Here is a 16,656-nt window from a genome sequence, read left to right on the forward strand (position 1 = left end):
ACGTGAATTCGAAAGATGTATGCAAGAATGAGCTGCGATAGATTTCATTCCTTCTTCGTGGATTATCAGTTACGGCTTTAAGTATTTAATGGTCGCGCGTGGGTTCGAATCTCACCAAAAACGGCAGAACATTTGTCTCTCTCTCTGATTCAAAGCTTGTAGCAATATCATCATCTAAACAAAAAGTGTTAGACAATGGATAAGCTAAGAAGAAGCCATTGTTGGCAATACAAATTATATACCGATTTATACTGTACGTATTTTTCACTATGCGACTTTTCCACTTAAAGGGGGTGGCGCCAGATTATTCAGCCTTCAAGCTGTCAGCAGGAGTTCTGGTATAAAAACACTGGAACCATGTCCTTATTAGTCCCGCTTCAAGCCACCACAGTCGTCTAACCACAAGTACCCAATTCACACTGCTGAGGTCAACAGAGGCACAATGGGCCTTTAATGGAGAGCGCTCATCCACCCTTTCTCGCACTGGAGTCAAACCTATAAAACCATTCGCTTGGTAAGCTAAAATGCAACCGACCACACAAAAGGAGTGCCTGCAGAAGGTAATATACCCTTTCAGTATTGTGCTAACATATTTGGGATGCAGCTATCTGCTCTTACTCTACTGGAGGAATTTCCTGAAGTGTACAATTGGCCTCATGACTTTAGGTGCACATCACGGCTAGCTAAGGAGACATCTACTAGTTACTCTACAGGGTACCAGGTAATATCCCTATATTTAGCAAACAAGGAGCTACTAGGAACGTTAAGCTTAAACATATGACAGGAACACGTTTACCAACTGACGAAGCGATGTCGATTAAGTAACATCATCAAGCAACAACACTGTGACACTGAAAGATGACTCGTAGTTTGCCGTGATATATACTGTAATAATTCATGCAACCCGCTGTATTAAGAATATTAACTGTCAACTTCCATGCCTGACTTGTTAACATTCCAAGACTGTTAACGCACATGTAAGGAATACAGAAATTCGAAATTGAAATTTTCAGTTAAACTGCCATTTCAGCAACAGCAACCACATCTAGGATGCACTTGGCTTCAGCAAGATGAAACGAAACTGAATAATGTTAATCTCTCTGAAAACAAAGGGGAAATACCAAAGTTTGCAATGCAAAAACAAGGAAATAACTTGCGTTGAGAGAGAGAGAGAGAGAAGAAAGTATCCTTGAGTGCGTCCCCGTAGGCGAAGGGGGTCAGAAAGGTGAAAAGCCATGAGAAGGCTCCTCTAATGAAATATAATTGAAAGCAAACAAAATAAAGGCTACAACAATTGTGCAGATGCTTAAAAGTGGTAAAAGTCCCTCGTATAAGGCTTTATTTAAATCAGGAAGATGGGAAAATTGGAAAAGTGGGGCCAAAACAATGGAAGACTTGGAAACGGATGCAAGGATAAACAAGTAAGAAATGCGCCGAAGTTTCTTCGGCGCAATCGAGTTATCTGTACAGCGTATAATGCTATATGAAACTTTCACCCACGACCCATTAAACTCTTAGCCGTGGCTCATGAAACTCAGCCACGGTCCGGTGGTGGCCCCGGCCACGGCCAATGAAACTCAGCCAAGGTCCGGTAGTGGCCTCGGCCACGGCCCAAGAAACTCAGCCACGGTCCATCCAGCGACGGCCTGTGTTGCTGGCACCTACAGGGTGCGAGAAATACGAATATGGTTAAATTTAACCTTAAATAAAATAAAAACTACTCAGGCTAGAGGGCTGCAATTTGGTATCTTTGATGATTGGACGGTGGATGATCAGCATACCAATTTGCAGCCCTCTGGCCTTATTAGTTTTTAAGATTTGAGGGCGGACGGAAAAGTGCGGAAAGAAAATAGTTTTCTTTTACAGAAAATTAAACCATGGCGATTTCATCTAGTTATGTAAACAGACCTCCGGAAATGAGCTTTTCGAAAACAGCTCTTCATTGATGGAAAACAATAACCCTTGGACTATGAAATGGTCAGCTGATTTATCAAAGATACCAGATATGTAAATCATACGTACATGCAATATGCATGTGCCTGTTGTATGAATGTCTAAATTCTACTTACATATAATATATAAAAATACATAAATATATATACATACATATATATTTATACATATACACACATTTATAATATATATATATATACAGTGTATATATATATATATATATATATATATATATATATATATATATATATATATATATATATATATATATATATTACATAACCCTTCAAAGGAAAAGACAAAGACTCATAAGACGTAAACGAAAGTAAACGTACAACACACAGACAAAACATACAGACACACACTGACAGACGCACGAACACAAAGAAAGAAAAATATCTGTACGAAAACAAAACAAAACAAACCCTGTCGAAACCGAGGCTGCTCCCGGCTCTGAGGAGCATCAGCATCCCTGCGGTGTATCCTGACGAAGGAGGCTCCTGATCGACTCGATTTGTATGCGGAGGACTTATACGTATCCTTTGGGACTTGGACTTCAAATGCTGCTACCCGTCTTCCTTCATTTCCAACATCCTTGTCATTGAATTGAACGAGAGAGAGAGAGAGAGAGAGAGAGAGAGAGAGAGAGAGAGAGAGAGAGAGAGAGAGAGAGAGAGAGACTTACCCTAAAACACTGACTTAAAATGCCAGGGGGTTCTGTAGTTAGTGCCAATGTCCAGGAAAGATATAACATTTGCCCATGCCAAAAACCTGAAACCAATAGGAAAGAGAGAGACAGAGAGAGAGAGAGAGAGTTACTTACTCTACAACATTTACTAGCATACCAGTAGGTCCTACAGTTAGTACAGTACCCATGCCCAGGGAGAAACAGAAACACAAGCCCATACCAACCACCTAAAACCAAGAAGGCCCAACTGTTGGCACCTATATATATATATATATATATATATATATATATATATATATATATATATATATATATATATATATATATATATATAGTACCCATATATATATATATATATATATATATATATATATATATATATATATATATATATATATATAAGAGAGAGAGAGAGAGAGAGAGAGAGAGAGAGAGAGAGAGAGAGAGAGAGAGAGAGAGAAACTTACCCCCACAACATTTACTAAAATGCCCGTTGGGCATATAGTTAGTGCCCATGCCCAGAGAAAGACAGAACATTTGCTTATACCAGACACCTAAAACCAAGACGGCCCAACTGTTAGCACCTATGCAGAGAGAGAGAGAGAGAGAGAGAGAGAGAGAGAGAGAGAGAGAGAGAGAGAGAGAGAGAGAGAAGGTGGGCAACCTCCCCTAATCAATCAGTCCATACCTGAGCACCCAAGAAGGCTCCATGTTTAGAATTAACAATATCGACGGGCGTTGCACCCGGTGGTCTCTGAAGGGTACGCTTTGTAACTGAATCTCATCAACTGGACGAAGGGCATCCCTCGAGGATTAAAATACAGTATATGTAACGTAAACTCTTGTTGGTTTCATGACCTGACCGATTTATTAATTTCCTAAGACAGATTTAACCTCGAAGAGGAAAATGCACGCGGAATCAACTGGCTGGAATGGCCTACTCTCTCGAACATAGTAATGTGTAGATATTTTCAGCAATTCCCTACTGATTTCATGATCTGTCAGACGCATACTTAAAAAGATGCTCATTCTCAAAAGATATCCTGAAGGAATATTCATAAATAAACTGACAGAACGATGCATGTGCTCCCCAAACTTGGGAGATTCATGTATTTTCAAGCACTTTCTTACCAGTTCAATGAATTGAATACTAAAAGACAGGATGCATGCGACCGGATTATAGCAGCTGGGACAAGGCACTTTATCTTAATGATGATTCCAATACGTACCTCAAGAGACGGGGAGATGGGTCTGCCTACAAAGCATCAAGTCATTACGCACAAAATAGTACTCTGTATTCTATGAAAGGCACAGACACCTCAAACTAAGGCCTGTTGAGATGCCAACAAACAATATAAGAATAGTTTCCGAGGTGATGACCACAAAACATCCAATTTCAGATGAAATGCCCAAAAACCTCTAACGCTAGTTTTACTGATGCATAGATAAAGACGACTAACTAGGATTCTCTTCTTGCTTCCTTGTTCCATCATTCCTATAACACTTACTCTTTTACAAGACTAGTCTACTACTTCCTTCGGAGTTAGGACCCAATTTTTGCCCTTTTTAAAAACTTTGTCCTTCGCGATCAGACATCTTTCGCTGTACTTGTACTGTCTTTTATCTTTATGTAAACAGCACTGTTGCTAAACCAGCACGTTATTATTATTATTATTATTATTATTATTATTATTATTATTATTATTAAGTTGGTTAACCAGACCACTGCCCAACTGGAAGAACGTAAGAGAATGTAACTCCTTCATAGACAAAGGTTGATCAGTGCTGCTACCTTTTGGAAATTAACTCCGATAAAAAGCTACGTATTCAAAGTGCTTCCACATTACAGTAAAATGTCATAACCATACGATGGAAATTTATAGCATATACATCCCAAACAGTTTAAGACAAGCCAATGACTGTACATGGAGAATGAACCTTTGACAATTACCGAATAAGCGTTTCAAATACAGTAAATCGTTGACCGGTATTCGACCTGTTTGTGATGTGTGTCGTGAGTTGCCAGCGTGTTTGTGACTTATTTTACTTATCCTTATTCCCTACACAGTTTATCTAACAGCTAGGTACTGACATGCACGCGTTCTCTCTAGGAAGAATTGTATCATTAAATGAGTTGACAGTACCGATAAAGTTTCATGTTACACATTGATTTATATCCATATAATTTTTCTACGCCGCATAAACAAATAAATGAATAAATTTACATGTATTTTCGTTCAACCATAAAAATCTATTTCCGCATAACCGTCTTAAGACAAATTATCAATCAAAAATCATTAAACACATAAATAAATAGGTAGTGTAAAATGCAGCCTGTTATCAATGGTAACTGTACTATCCAACAGAGGCGTTATAAAAAAAAATGTGATCTAAGGGTAATAAGTGAATCTATAAATAAATACTAGATCATCCTGCTATGTATGCAAACTGCACAAGGCACGGGTAACAAAGGGCGTAGCCATGACAAATCAATTCTATCTCCAACTTTCTATGGTGACAATATTCCATGATTCACTGTGAGTGAAAGTTCTCCGGTATTTTGAAAGTAATAATTTTTTAGCGTTTCTAACTCTACCATGAGAGTTTACGCACTCATGCCGATCCCAGATCCTGATGAAAGGGGAGGATTTTGCAACAGACGCCAAAAGTTTTTGTGAAACTTGCAACTTACCTTAGAGGTTCGATGCAAGTGGCAATGCTCCACAGTGTGGTCCTAAAACCAACTGTGTAAAATTAGGATTAATTTCAGCATTTCAGATAACACTTGACTCTCTCAAAAAGTAAATATTGTACATTTTCATGTATCTGGTCTACAGAAGCGGAAAGTTTGGAACTACTTTCTGCAACATTAATTCTAAAATTGCTCCAATGGGTCTTTGGTAATTAACATACCATTAGCATCTAACATAAGAACGTTTTTCCCTTCGCCATTAAGCTTTAGAATTTTATTTTCACTCTTGTTTTCCCTGGCTCAATTTTCCTATCTTATTCTATCTTCTGCTTTAGGGCTAGATATGGGATCTAGGTTGCCAGTATCACTGGCCCCTGTATTACTGTATCAATAAGAAAATAGTTTTTATAAAAATTCTTCCTCAGTTCCATTCATTTCAGTTGAAATATCTTACAACTGAACATCATGCTACTACTGTCTGCAGCTATGGCAGCATCACTGTCATGCGCTATAGTTCACATATCTGAATCTTATTGACAATACCCAGAAATCACCAGTATCTTAATTTATAACTTCTGCAATGCATATGATAGGGTAAACTTACTGTAATCTGCGAGTATAACTTATAACAGTCGAGTGAAAAAGAAACAGAATGCCACAAGCATCCTTGATCCCCTGAAAGCAGTAATACCGAAACATTCAGAGTCCTTATAATATGAAATTTTTTATATATGTTGATCTCAAAAAAAAAAAAAAAAAAAAAACTATAGTAACTTGACACTAAAAGCTTACGCTGTTCTGTATAGGACAATAATCGGCATTGCACCACTTTGTGCCAAAAATTAGCACAATCTGTTATCTAGTTTACATAAAATACCAATAAGATAATAATAAAAAGTCCCAAATAAATAAAAGAAAGCAAGCCACATCACACAACTAAAGATTCTAAAAGAAAAAGTTTCTGGGAGGAAAAAACTATGAAAAGAGGCAATAAACAAATCCAGAAAGGACAAAAATAGGAAGAGCCTTATCCAAGGACTCTATAAATTATATTACACAGAAAGAAAATTACTGGATGGAAAAACAAAGTCAATAAAGGAAAAGACCTTCAAGAAACAAACAGCCTTAGCAAGTGAATATATAGATATGATAATATGTTATTAAGGTAATAAAAGGAAAAAAGGATAAAGTAACAGTCCAGGATTGTAAGGAAACAAAGATCCTTAGCCAAACCATTATAGAACAAAATTTCCTGTAAGGAAAAATGCAGGCAATTTTTTTTTTAAATATATATAAAGCACTTAACTAAATGTAAAAAGGAATAAATTTACCATGAAATAAAAATTTTAAAAATTAAGAGGGCCACAGATCCTAAAGACAAAACAGCCCTAAACAAAGGCTCCTGCTCTTCCGTAGCTGCTAACTACCTCACTCTGCAGACACAGCCCGCCAAATTTACCCGCCAGAAATACCCTCGTGCGATCCGTCATGGGGCGTCCTCCAAATTGACGATCGGTTGGGATCCGTTGAGGCTAATGGAGGGGTCCCGGCTGGTCCTAGCTACAGTGCGTAGGTTGTACGTAGGTGTGCAAACCAACCGAAAACGGCCGCCGGCTCTATCATTAGGCGTAAGAATTGATCATGGCTGTCTCCCGGCGGACGATAGGGGGTTGGAGAAAAAAAAAAAATAAGAGCAGCAGGAACACCTCAGCAAAACACAAGGAGTTGCACGGGAACAAAGGAAGTTCAGTTTTTGTACTCTGGAATTTCTGACATGATTCTGTTGTCTGTGCGTGGGAGATGACACCGGCATGGAGTGAACAAAATCCGGGTAGTAGCTTAATTAGAGGCTATTAACTGAATAAACGACATTTTTTTTCTCTCTCGCTCTACAATCTAAGGCGATATTTCTAAAGAAATATTACGTAAGGCTTTGGCCTACACGTGAATGATGGCACATTTCGTATAATGAATTACGTTCTGCTAAGGGGTATTATTAACTATAATAATAATGATATTTTTATTACAATCTATTTACATATAACTAAAGAAATCTTGGATTCAAACGTTTCATCCCACCGTCAGGTGGTCATTATTCTGTTAGCACCTCGGAAATGCTGTTTAACAACATATAAGCATTTGTTATCTCGTAACTGACCGATAAATTTCTATGGGAAGCTCAGATTAGCATTCAAGATATCTCCCAGCGTCATTGTTCAACCGACTACGTGCCAGTGATGACACTGATAGGGTGGATATACTTGTTAATAGTACCCCACAGAAACCGACTTTGGTAGTAAAAAAAAAAATCCTCTCCTTTAATTTACTGACAAAATTTAGCAAATAAAAAATGCGCCGAAGTTCCTTCGGCGCAATCGATTTTTCTGTACAGCGTATAATGCTGTATGAAACTTTCAGCCACGGCCCATGAAAATTCTAGACGCGGCCCATGAAACTCAGCCACGGTCCGGTGGTGGCCTGTGTTGTTGGTACCTTTAGTGGTGCCACAAGTACGTTTATGGCTAACTTTAACCTTAAATAAAATAAAAACAACTGAACCAGAGGGCTGCAATTTGGTATGTCTGATGATTGGAGGGTGGATGATCAACATACCAATTTGCAGCCCTCTAGCCTTAGTAGTTTTTTAAGATCTGAGGGTGGACAGAAAAAGTGCAGAAGGACAGACAAAGCCATCACAATAGTTTTCATTTACAAAAATTAAAAACGAAGCAAAATGCCACAAGATAAAAATCGAGTAAATCAGTTTTGTAGTCTTCTTAAGGATGAAGATATACGAATAATTCGCTGTGGAAGAGATTCATTATGAATAAGTCTGTTACCTGGATTGTTTCAATTCATTTTTCATTTCCTTTTCACAGTCTGAGGTGGGCTACACTGACAACACACGCGAGCATAAGTTCATCCACAGACACACAGACCATTTATATATATATATATATATATATATATATATATATATATATATATATATATATATATATATATATATATATATATATATATATATATATATATATATATATATATATAACAACTGAAAAGAAACTTAAGTACTTACTGATCCAAAATCTAAATAAAAGATAGTCTCTGCAAATAATGACTTCATAGGAATTGCATAAGAGAGACAATACGCCCAATAGCATTTATATATATATATATATATATATATATATATATATATATATATATATATATATATATATATATAATATACAGTATATATATATATATACATATATGTATGTATGTATGTATGTAATTTATATATATATTAGTAAACAGCAATTTAATGGCTTCGTTTACCAATAAAACTAACGGGATAAAGAGGACTATTGAGCCCATAAGAAAATACTAACAACAAAAAATTGCTACTAAGACACCAAATACCTTCACATTCCCCCCTTAACTCTCAACTACCCCCAAGACCACCCTTTTTCTTTTCCTCGTTATCCTCGTCATGTTCATGGCTTCTCTTCACGCCCACACGCCCGAATACCAGCCTCCGCCCTCCCGGACACAGTTCTGTTTCGCGCCAAAACACTGAGCGAGACAAAGTACCGTAAAGTTCGGCCATTTGAGACAACGAAACTTGCAATTCTTTGGAATCCTCTTCATTTTTAATAAAATTACATATATATAATAAAATGTAATATAATTAATATATATATATATTAAATAATTTATATATACAAAAATATATATATATATATATATATATATATATATATATATATATATATATATATATATATATATATACACATATATAAAACCAAGTGGCATATGTTTTGATAATGAGAGAATGCTATTTAGGCTTCTGAATTTCTTAATTACTTATGTTTACACACACATGTACAGTATTATATATACTATATATATATATACTATATATATATATATATATATATATATATATATATATATATATATATATATATATAATATATATATATATATATATATATATTGCGCAAACAAAATCAGAATTCAGAGAAATAAAAAGATACAATTCAGAGAGAGAGAGAGAGAGAGAGAGAGAGACTCTGTACTTGTGTATTTTTATGTTTGAGCAATCCTGATTAGTATGCTCCCTTATCATAAAATTAGGTAGTTGCCAGTGACAATTATAAAGCGATTAATTTTTTGTATTGTTGGGATCGAGAGATCTGATACTTTACCTTAATAGAATTCACCTGATAAATTTCCCCAAGTCCAAACTTCCATCAGATATCGACTTCAGAACTAAGGCATTTTTATATATTTTCAATGTAAAGTATTTTCCTTGCAAATTTATAATGCCTTGAAAAGCTTAAAAAAATTTACATAGTTTTAACATACAGCTCCTTTCCCTAGCAGAGGGTGGCCGCGAGAAAAGACAACACAGTGGTCAATACCACATTCATACTTCATCTGATGAACCCTGAATGAACTTTGTACAGTAAAACTTCCATCCCATTAATCGCTTCATGCACCTACAAAAAATGCTATCAGCATCGCGTCGAACTCTCCTACATACCACTGCACTATTCAGCCATCCTTCGCAAGCGTTCTGGCGACCTTTCATTCCATAAAACTTTTCATTCCATCTTATAAAACCTTTATAGGTGGTCTTTTCCTCCTTCCTTTAACACCAGAAAAATAACTCTTTTCAAAACTTGTCATTGTCCATTCTTTCCGCATACCCGTACCATTTCAAAATACTCTTAGCCATCCTTTCTTCTACAATCATCTTTGTAACACTATCAGAGCTCTACATTTTTTACTTTATAATTTCTTCTTTCACCACATATACTACATAAACAGATCATCTCAATAGCTTCAACAATTTTTATTTCGGTTGTATTCAACATCAACACATCATTTGGGAGTTGGATCATCAATCCTAAAGATGTGTATTCTCTGTATATACATACATATATATATATATACACATACACACACACACACACACACACACACACACACACACACACATATATATATATATATATATATATATATATATGTGTGTGTGTGTGTGTGTGTGTGTGTGTACACAGACAAACACACACACGCACAGGTGTGTGTACACACACACACACACACACACAAACACACACCATATATATATATATATATAACATATAAAAATAAAAATAAAAATAAAGAAATTATATTGAAAGTACTCTCAGCTGCACCGGCAAATAACTTCCTGGCCAGCTAAACTCTTTGTTAACTGTAGTCTCCTAATTTGCTCCAATCACAACGATTGCACGAAACCACAATATTACTATTATTTATTACCTAATTTTATATGTATATCTTCTTTACTTCTTTCTTCAATCAAACTTTGCTTGTCATCAACGTTTTCAGCTTTTTTAAAAATTTTGAATAACTAGCACAATAATAATAATATTAGCATATACAGTTAAGTAGCCGTACTACAACATTTAATGGAATGACGAGATAAATCTGATATAAAACAAAATAACTAATGTACTGAAATGGATTGGAGAGATTGACAGAAAGAAATAACTATAAAGATTCCTTACCTTTTTCGATTGAAGACTCCCTGCAGCAGTTACATTCCACTGTACCATAGTAAGGGCGCTGAAAGAATAAAGAAAACGTATTATTTTCCATGACAGAAAACGTAATCTTATCGTCCTTCTTAGGGTAACTACTAAAAATGGACTTACTCTCCATCACTAAAATAAAAAAGTGGTTGGCAACATTTATCTATACTGCTTCGGTTGGCAACCATTCTATATATACTGTTGCTAGAGGGTACATGACCTTAATAGTTTATCCAAGTATGTGGTTGTCAAATTTCAGAAATGCAATTATTTTTAAATTTCTAAAATCGTTTTGACACAACAAAATAACACGTTTCATCCGATAATTTACATTGAGGATGCAAAATTGATACAGTATCATTAGTGATGTGTGAATAAATGTAGTCTTAAGTTTTTAAACAAGCATTCGTCTCTCCATTTCTGACAGCATTTAAATAGTCCTAAACTTAATTGTATTTTCAATTGTAAATATTCTTGCAATTAAATTTATATATTTATATTGCGGGTAAATCTGTATAACCTAATAAACTTATGAGTAAAAGAATTCAACAAATCTACAACAACCTGTCAGAAGTAAAGGCGGCATAAGGTATCAATGACGAACTGTGTAAGCACAAATTTTCGCACTTTTTTAATGATACTACAAACAAATTCGTTGCATAAAAGCAAAATATATTTCATTCAACGGTGGTATGTGAAGACAGAGCACACTCCACAGTTCATAGTTTAAATAAAACGTCAATCACAGAAAAAGAAATAAAAATAATATTAGAGACTTAGAGATTTATACTTGTTGTCATTGGCATTAAGCAAGGTTGGGTGTGGTCAGTGCTCGAATGGATTTCCAAAAAAGCTCAAACACTTTAGACAGAACGTGGGAATAGCAATCTTAATCACATCCGCATGCCGGCGAAAAATTACTATCTGTAATATCCCAGTTGCATTAGCGTAATAACATCACGTGGAAATTTAATTTAAAATGAGCATGTGGCCGACAGTAGGTAGGCGCAAATGGGGCACTAACTTCCCAGCGGGACTAAGAAAAAATTAAATAAGTCTTCTGTCGTGGAGCTGTCGAAATTGCTGTTTCTATCAGAAAACAATTATGTTGCAAGTTCAAATAGACTTAAAGTCTGACACTTAATCTATTGTTTAATTGTCAGTTACATTAGCATTTATATATATCACGTGAAAGAGTCCTTTAAAATATTATATACACACATATATGTGTATATAAACATATATATATATATATAAATATATATATATATATATATATATATATATACATATTATACATTTATATATATAATATATACATATTATACATTTATATATATAATATATACATAATATACATATAATATTCACATATACGAATACTTTTTGACACTCTTTATCTCCCATAGTTCACGAGTCCATTACCAAAATCTACGGTATATTGACACCCACCTTCTTTTACGCAAAGCCCTTACGTTATACGGCAACACCGACCTATAAATGGAGAAAACTCAACAACTCTTGAATTTGTCGGGAGGGGGACTAATAAACTGATATCACATGGATCATTCTACAAATAATACCACCAATTACCGTAAGCCATACATGTTAAACTAAATTTTTTTTTATGAGTATGAGGTTGGCCGACTCATATCAGAAGTTAATGGTCAGGAACTTGAAACACACCATAGGAGTCTAGTGTGAGCAACTGAGTAACAATGGGGCATGAGGAATATGAGATTAATATGAGGTGACTAAACGCACAAGGGAGAAATTCATCTTTGAAAAGACTGAAAATTCCTAAAATCTGGTAAATCATCCTGAAATCACTGAAATCTGGGAAACCAGAGGGAAATTCCAAAGTCATTCCCTTAAGATGCAGTTGCTAGCACCATATCCTTCTCCATCCTCACTGCCACCATTAAATCTGACAAACCACCAAGCACAAAATTCACTGCTTAGCTCAACAGTGCCACAGTAGGATTTATCAGACTTTGCCAGAAGGATTCGGGATCGCTCGGGAATCAATCCTAGGACTTCTCTGGGAGAGCGAGAGGAACCAGCAGCCGTATAAAACTCTGAAAATATTGGATGTATTTATCAAGAGAGAGAGAGAGAGAGAGAGAGAGAGTCAGGTGAACGACTAGAATCCACTTATAATCTCCTAAAATACCACCGAACCTCAGCAAGACAGCATAATTTTCAACGGTGCTACCATCGGAAAACCAACCACTGTATTTATAGATCTGCGTGGCAAAGCAGCCACGTCTAGTCATACGTTGTAGCTGAGGTCATAATTTAGCAGAATTTAAAGCCGTATTTCGTTAACTCCTTGGCGCAACAGCAAAGTGTGTGTCTTTTATGAGGACAGTCTGTCCCTGTTGAAGAAATATATTCTTGCTGATGATATGCACACAAAATGCAAGTTCATACGGTTCAGTATGAATATGAATACATACATTCATACCAACATACAATACATACGTGTGTTAGTGCTTTCAGAACATGCTGACTGATAGCACGTATATACAAGTATAAACACAAATTCACAGATATGTATTTTTGCCCATAAAGTACCAAGAACCAAATAACGACTACAGGAAATAACTAGGGCATTGCCCGCATGCCAAAGTCAATGTTTTCTAACCCAGCCATACAAACAGCACTTACAGGCAGAGCTCGTCTTTCCCTTCTTGATACCATTCACTGAGACCTCAGTTAAAACGGGGCACTGCGAACCATACTCAAGAGGCCTCATTTAAAACGGGGCACTGTGATTTTTCAGGGCAATTACCAGAAGTGGAGTGCCAATAACAATACCCTGTGTGATCTAATCCTTCACTCAGTCACGGACGGTTTCGGAGGCTTACGGTGAGACAGTCCTGCTCACATCAGATGCCTAAACTGTGTGGGGACCTTCAATTCTTCACCTCAGGGGAGGGCAGCCAATCAATGCCCTCTCCACTTTCTATAATGAAGGGGATGGCAGTCAACTTCACACCCAACTGCCATCCTTTTCTTTCGATGGAGTGACAAAAGCTCATCCCTATTTGAGCGATTACGTTAACCCTTACTCTCCTTAGAGGAGGATGGCGTCAAACATCACACATTTTTGAGTCCCCTTCTTTGAGAAGGACTGAGACTTTCTTCCTTTAGGTCCCTTCTTTGAGAAGGACTGAGACTTCCTTCCTTTTAGGAAATACGTCTAAGTCCTTCTTTCGTAGGAACCACTTTAGGAGGGTTCAATTTCCCATTCCTGAGGAAACAACCAAACACCAACGCAATTCTTCTGAGGGTTTTAGGAAGGGAGGCGTTACCAGTGACTTAGTTATAACAACAGCAAGCATTTCCAGCATTTCATGATAAGTGTCCATTTCCTATTTCTCTAGATGCGCCGACGGCAAGGGCAAACCGGTGCCCTTATCTAACCCACACCTCCAAATCATGAAACAGAAGGGAACCTACCGCAATGGACCTCGCCTTTCGAACGGAAGTAGGGCACAGGAGCGTTACGTATTTAAACGAAAATGGGGCATTCAAAAGAAAGCAAGCACAGGACTGGGTGAAAATATACCGAGGGAGAGTGCTTTGGCATGGTGGTACATAGACGGTCGTTTACTATGGCAAAAACTTCTGATCTCCAAACGAGCTACGCAGAATCATATAAAATATTCACCATCACCACAAATTCTGTACTTAACATAAAACATAATTAGAATTAAATTAAAATAATCTTGAGTGCCAGAAAAACCAAACCATTCTTATTGTTACTAGAATTTTATTATTCATAACGTGCACACAGTCATGTGGCACAGAGAGAGAGAGAGAGAGAGAGAGAGAGAGAGAGAGAGAGAGAGAGAGAGAGAGAGAGAGATTTACTGTTTAAAACATATTTTGGGAAAATTATTCGAATGTGAACACTTGAAAGAATTGCTTGTCTACTTGGGCATTTGGTAAAAGAGAGAGAAATGGTGCTTAATGGAGATGAACATAATTCCCAGATGTGATAAAGACCCATAATTTGTAAGAGAGAGAGAGAGAGAGAGAGAGAGAGAGAGAGAGAGAGAGAGAGAGAGAGAGAGAGAGAGAGAGAGAGAGAGCTTTATCATCACAGCTTAAAGCATGGGGAAAAAAAGCTAATTGGAGTCAGGGAACAATCCAAAGCTGGGATAATACCTAATCTCATAGCTTAGAGAGAGAGAGAGAGAGAGAGAGAGAGAGAGAGAGAGAGAGAGAGAGAGAGAGAGAGAGAGAGAACAGGATCTCAAGGCCGAGTTTCAAAGTATAATTGGCTATCATTATCATATTCTCTTACGCTGCTTAAGATAATTTACCTGCTACAAGTTCGAGTTATTTTAACACGTTGAATTCTAAAGTGAGCCAAGTTTCCTTTGGCTAGTCAGTTGTAATGGGTTTGATTCATGCAATGACATAAGCTCGGTTAATTTCTTTAGTTAATTCCACTTCTGAAATATGTTTCACTTACGTGCTAAAAAAACTGATCACCTTTTGAAAGTTCTTAAATCAAAGTTAGTCAAATGAACGAAAATATCTGGATTTAAATGACAGGTTTATTTGTTTACAAAAAATTAGAGCACCTAATCAACTACAGATTTTGGCAAAAATTCCATTATAAAAGAAAACAAGTAAATAATGCGCCCAAGTTTCTTCGGCGCAATCGAGTTTTCTGTACAGCATATAATACTGTATGAATCTCTCAGCCGCGGTCCATGAAACTTTCAGCCACGGCCCGGTAGTGGTCTGTGTTGTTGGCATCTATAATGGTGTCAGACGCACGGTCCTGGCTAACTTTATCCTTAAATAAAGTGTTTCGTCCATCTCAGAAGCGTAGAAATACCACTTCCTGATCAACTGATTACATTAGCTAAGCTGAACACACAACGGTTATAGGATTAATTTTCAAAATCGTTTTATTTGTAAAAGAACACAGAGAAGAACTGAACAAGAAATTAAGCAGCACTGGCCGATAACTGTAGACAATCAAGACGGACAGTATATGGAAGTTTACTCAACCATGACCTGACAAAACAAAGGAGTTCTATGCCCTAAGTAACTAAACCCCCAGACGAGGGCTGAATGGTGCAGACAACGGCTGAGTGCGCGAGGTGGAGCTTTCATCTCAGGGCGACATAAAAAGGATTAAATAAAAACTTGAAGTGACAGTACCTTTATATCATATCCATAAATCTACCTGCCTTTCGTCTTACACCAAGAATCAAAAGAGTAGAAATATGAATATGCTTTGTTCAGAATTCAGTCAGTGTTAATGTTCCCGTGTGTGTGTGTGTGTGTGTGTGTGTGTGTGTGTGTGTGTGTGTGTGTGTGTGTGTGTGTGTGTGTGTGTGTGAGAGAGAGAGAGAGAGAGAGAGAGAGAGAGAGAGAGAGAGAGCATTACCATCACAGCTTAACGCAGCGGAAAAAAGGTTAATTGCAGCCTGCTAGCAATCCAAAGCTGGGATAGTACCTAATCTCTTAGCTTAGTGTGAGTGAGAGAGAGAGAGAGAGAGAGAGAGAGAGAGAGAGAGAGAGAGAGAGAGAGTCTTCTTAAAAGTAATCAATGAGGAAAGGTTGTTGGAAATAACCAATGAAAGACTATTTCTCTTTCTTGTGTAACAGGGCGTAGAGATTCAATAGGATTGTTGTCAAGAGTAACACACAAATTCTTCGGTGAATTTTTCATTACACCCACCGGCAAGAAACCGTGCACCGTTCTAAAATAAATCAGG

The 16,656-nt window shown here is 36.7% G+C and overlaps 1 long non-coding RNA gene across 1 annotated transcript in view; it reads right to left on the reverse strand.

The window, feature by feature from the left end:
• Positions 1-10,877: 10,877 nt before the first annotated feature.
• LOC136834963 (uncharacterized) overlaps positions 10,878-16,656 on the reverse strand; it is a 90,377-nt gene continuing 84,598 nt past the window's right edge. Inside the window, exon 3 of the long non-coding RNA XR_010851941.1 lies at positions 10,878-10,943. This is a non-coding gene — a long non-coding RNA (uncharacterized lncRNA). The remainder of the gene's footprint in view (positions 10,944-16,656) is intronic.

The sequence above is a fragment of the Macrobrachium rosenbergii genome, chromosome 54 (assembly GCF_040412425.1).
Source record: "Macrobrachium rosenbergii isolate ZJJX-2024 chromosome 54, ASM4041242v1, whole genome shotgun sequence".
Lineage (NCBI taxonomy): Eukaryota > Metazoa > Arthropoda > Malacostraca > Decapoda > Palaemonidae > Macrobrachium > Macrobrachium rosenbergii.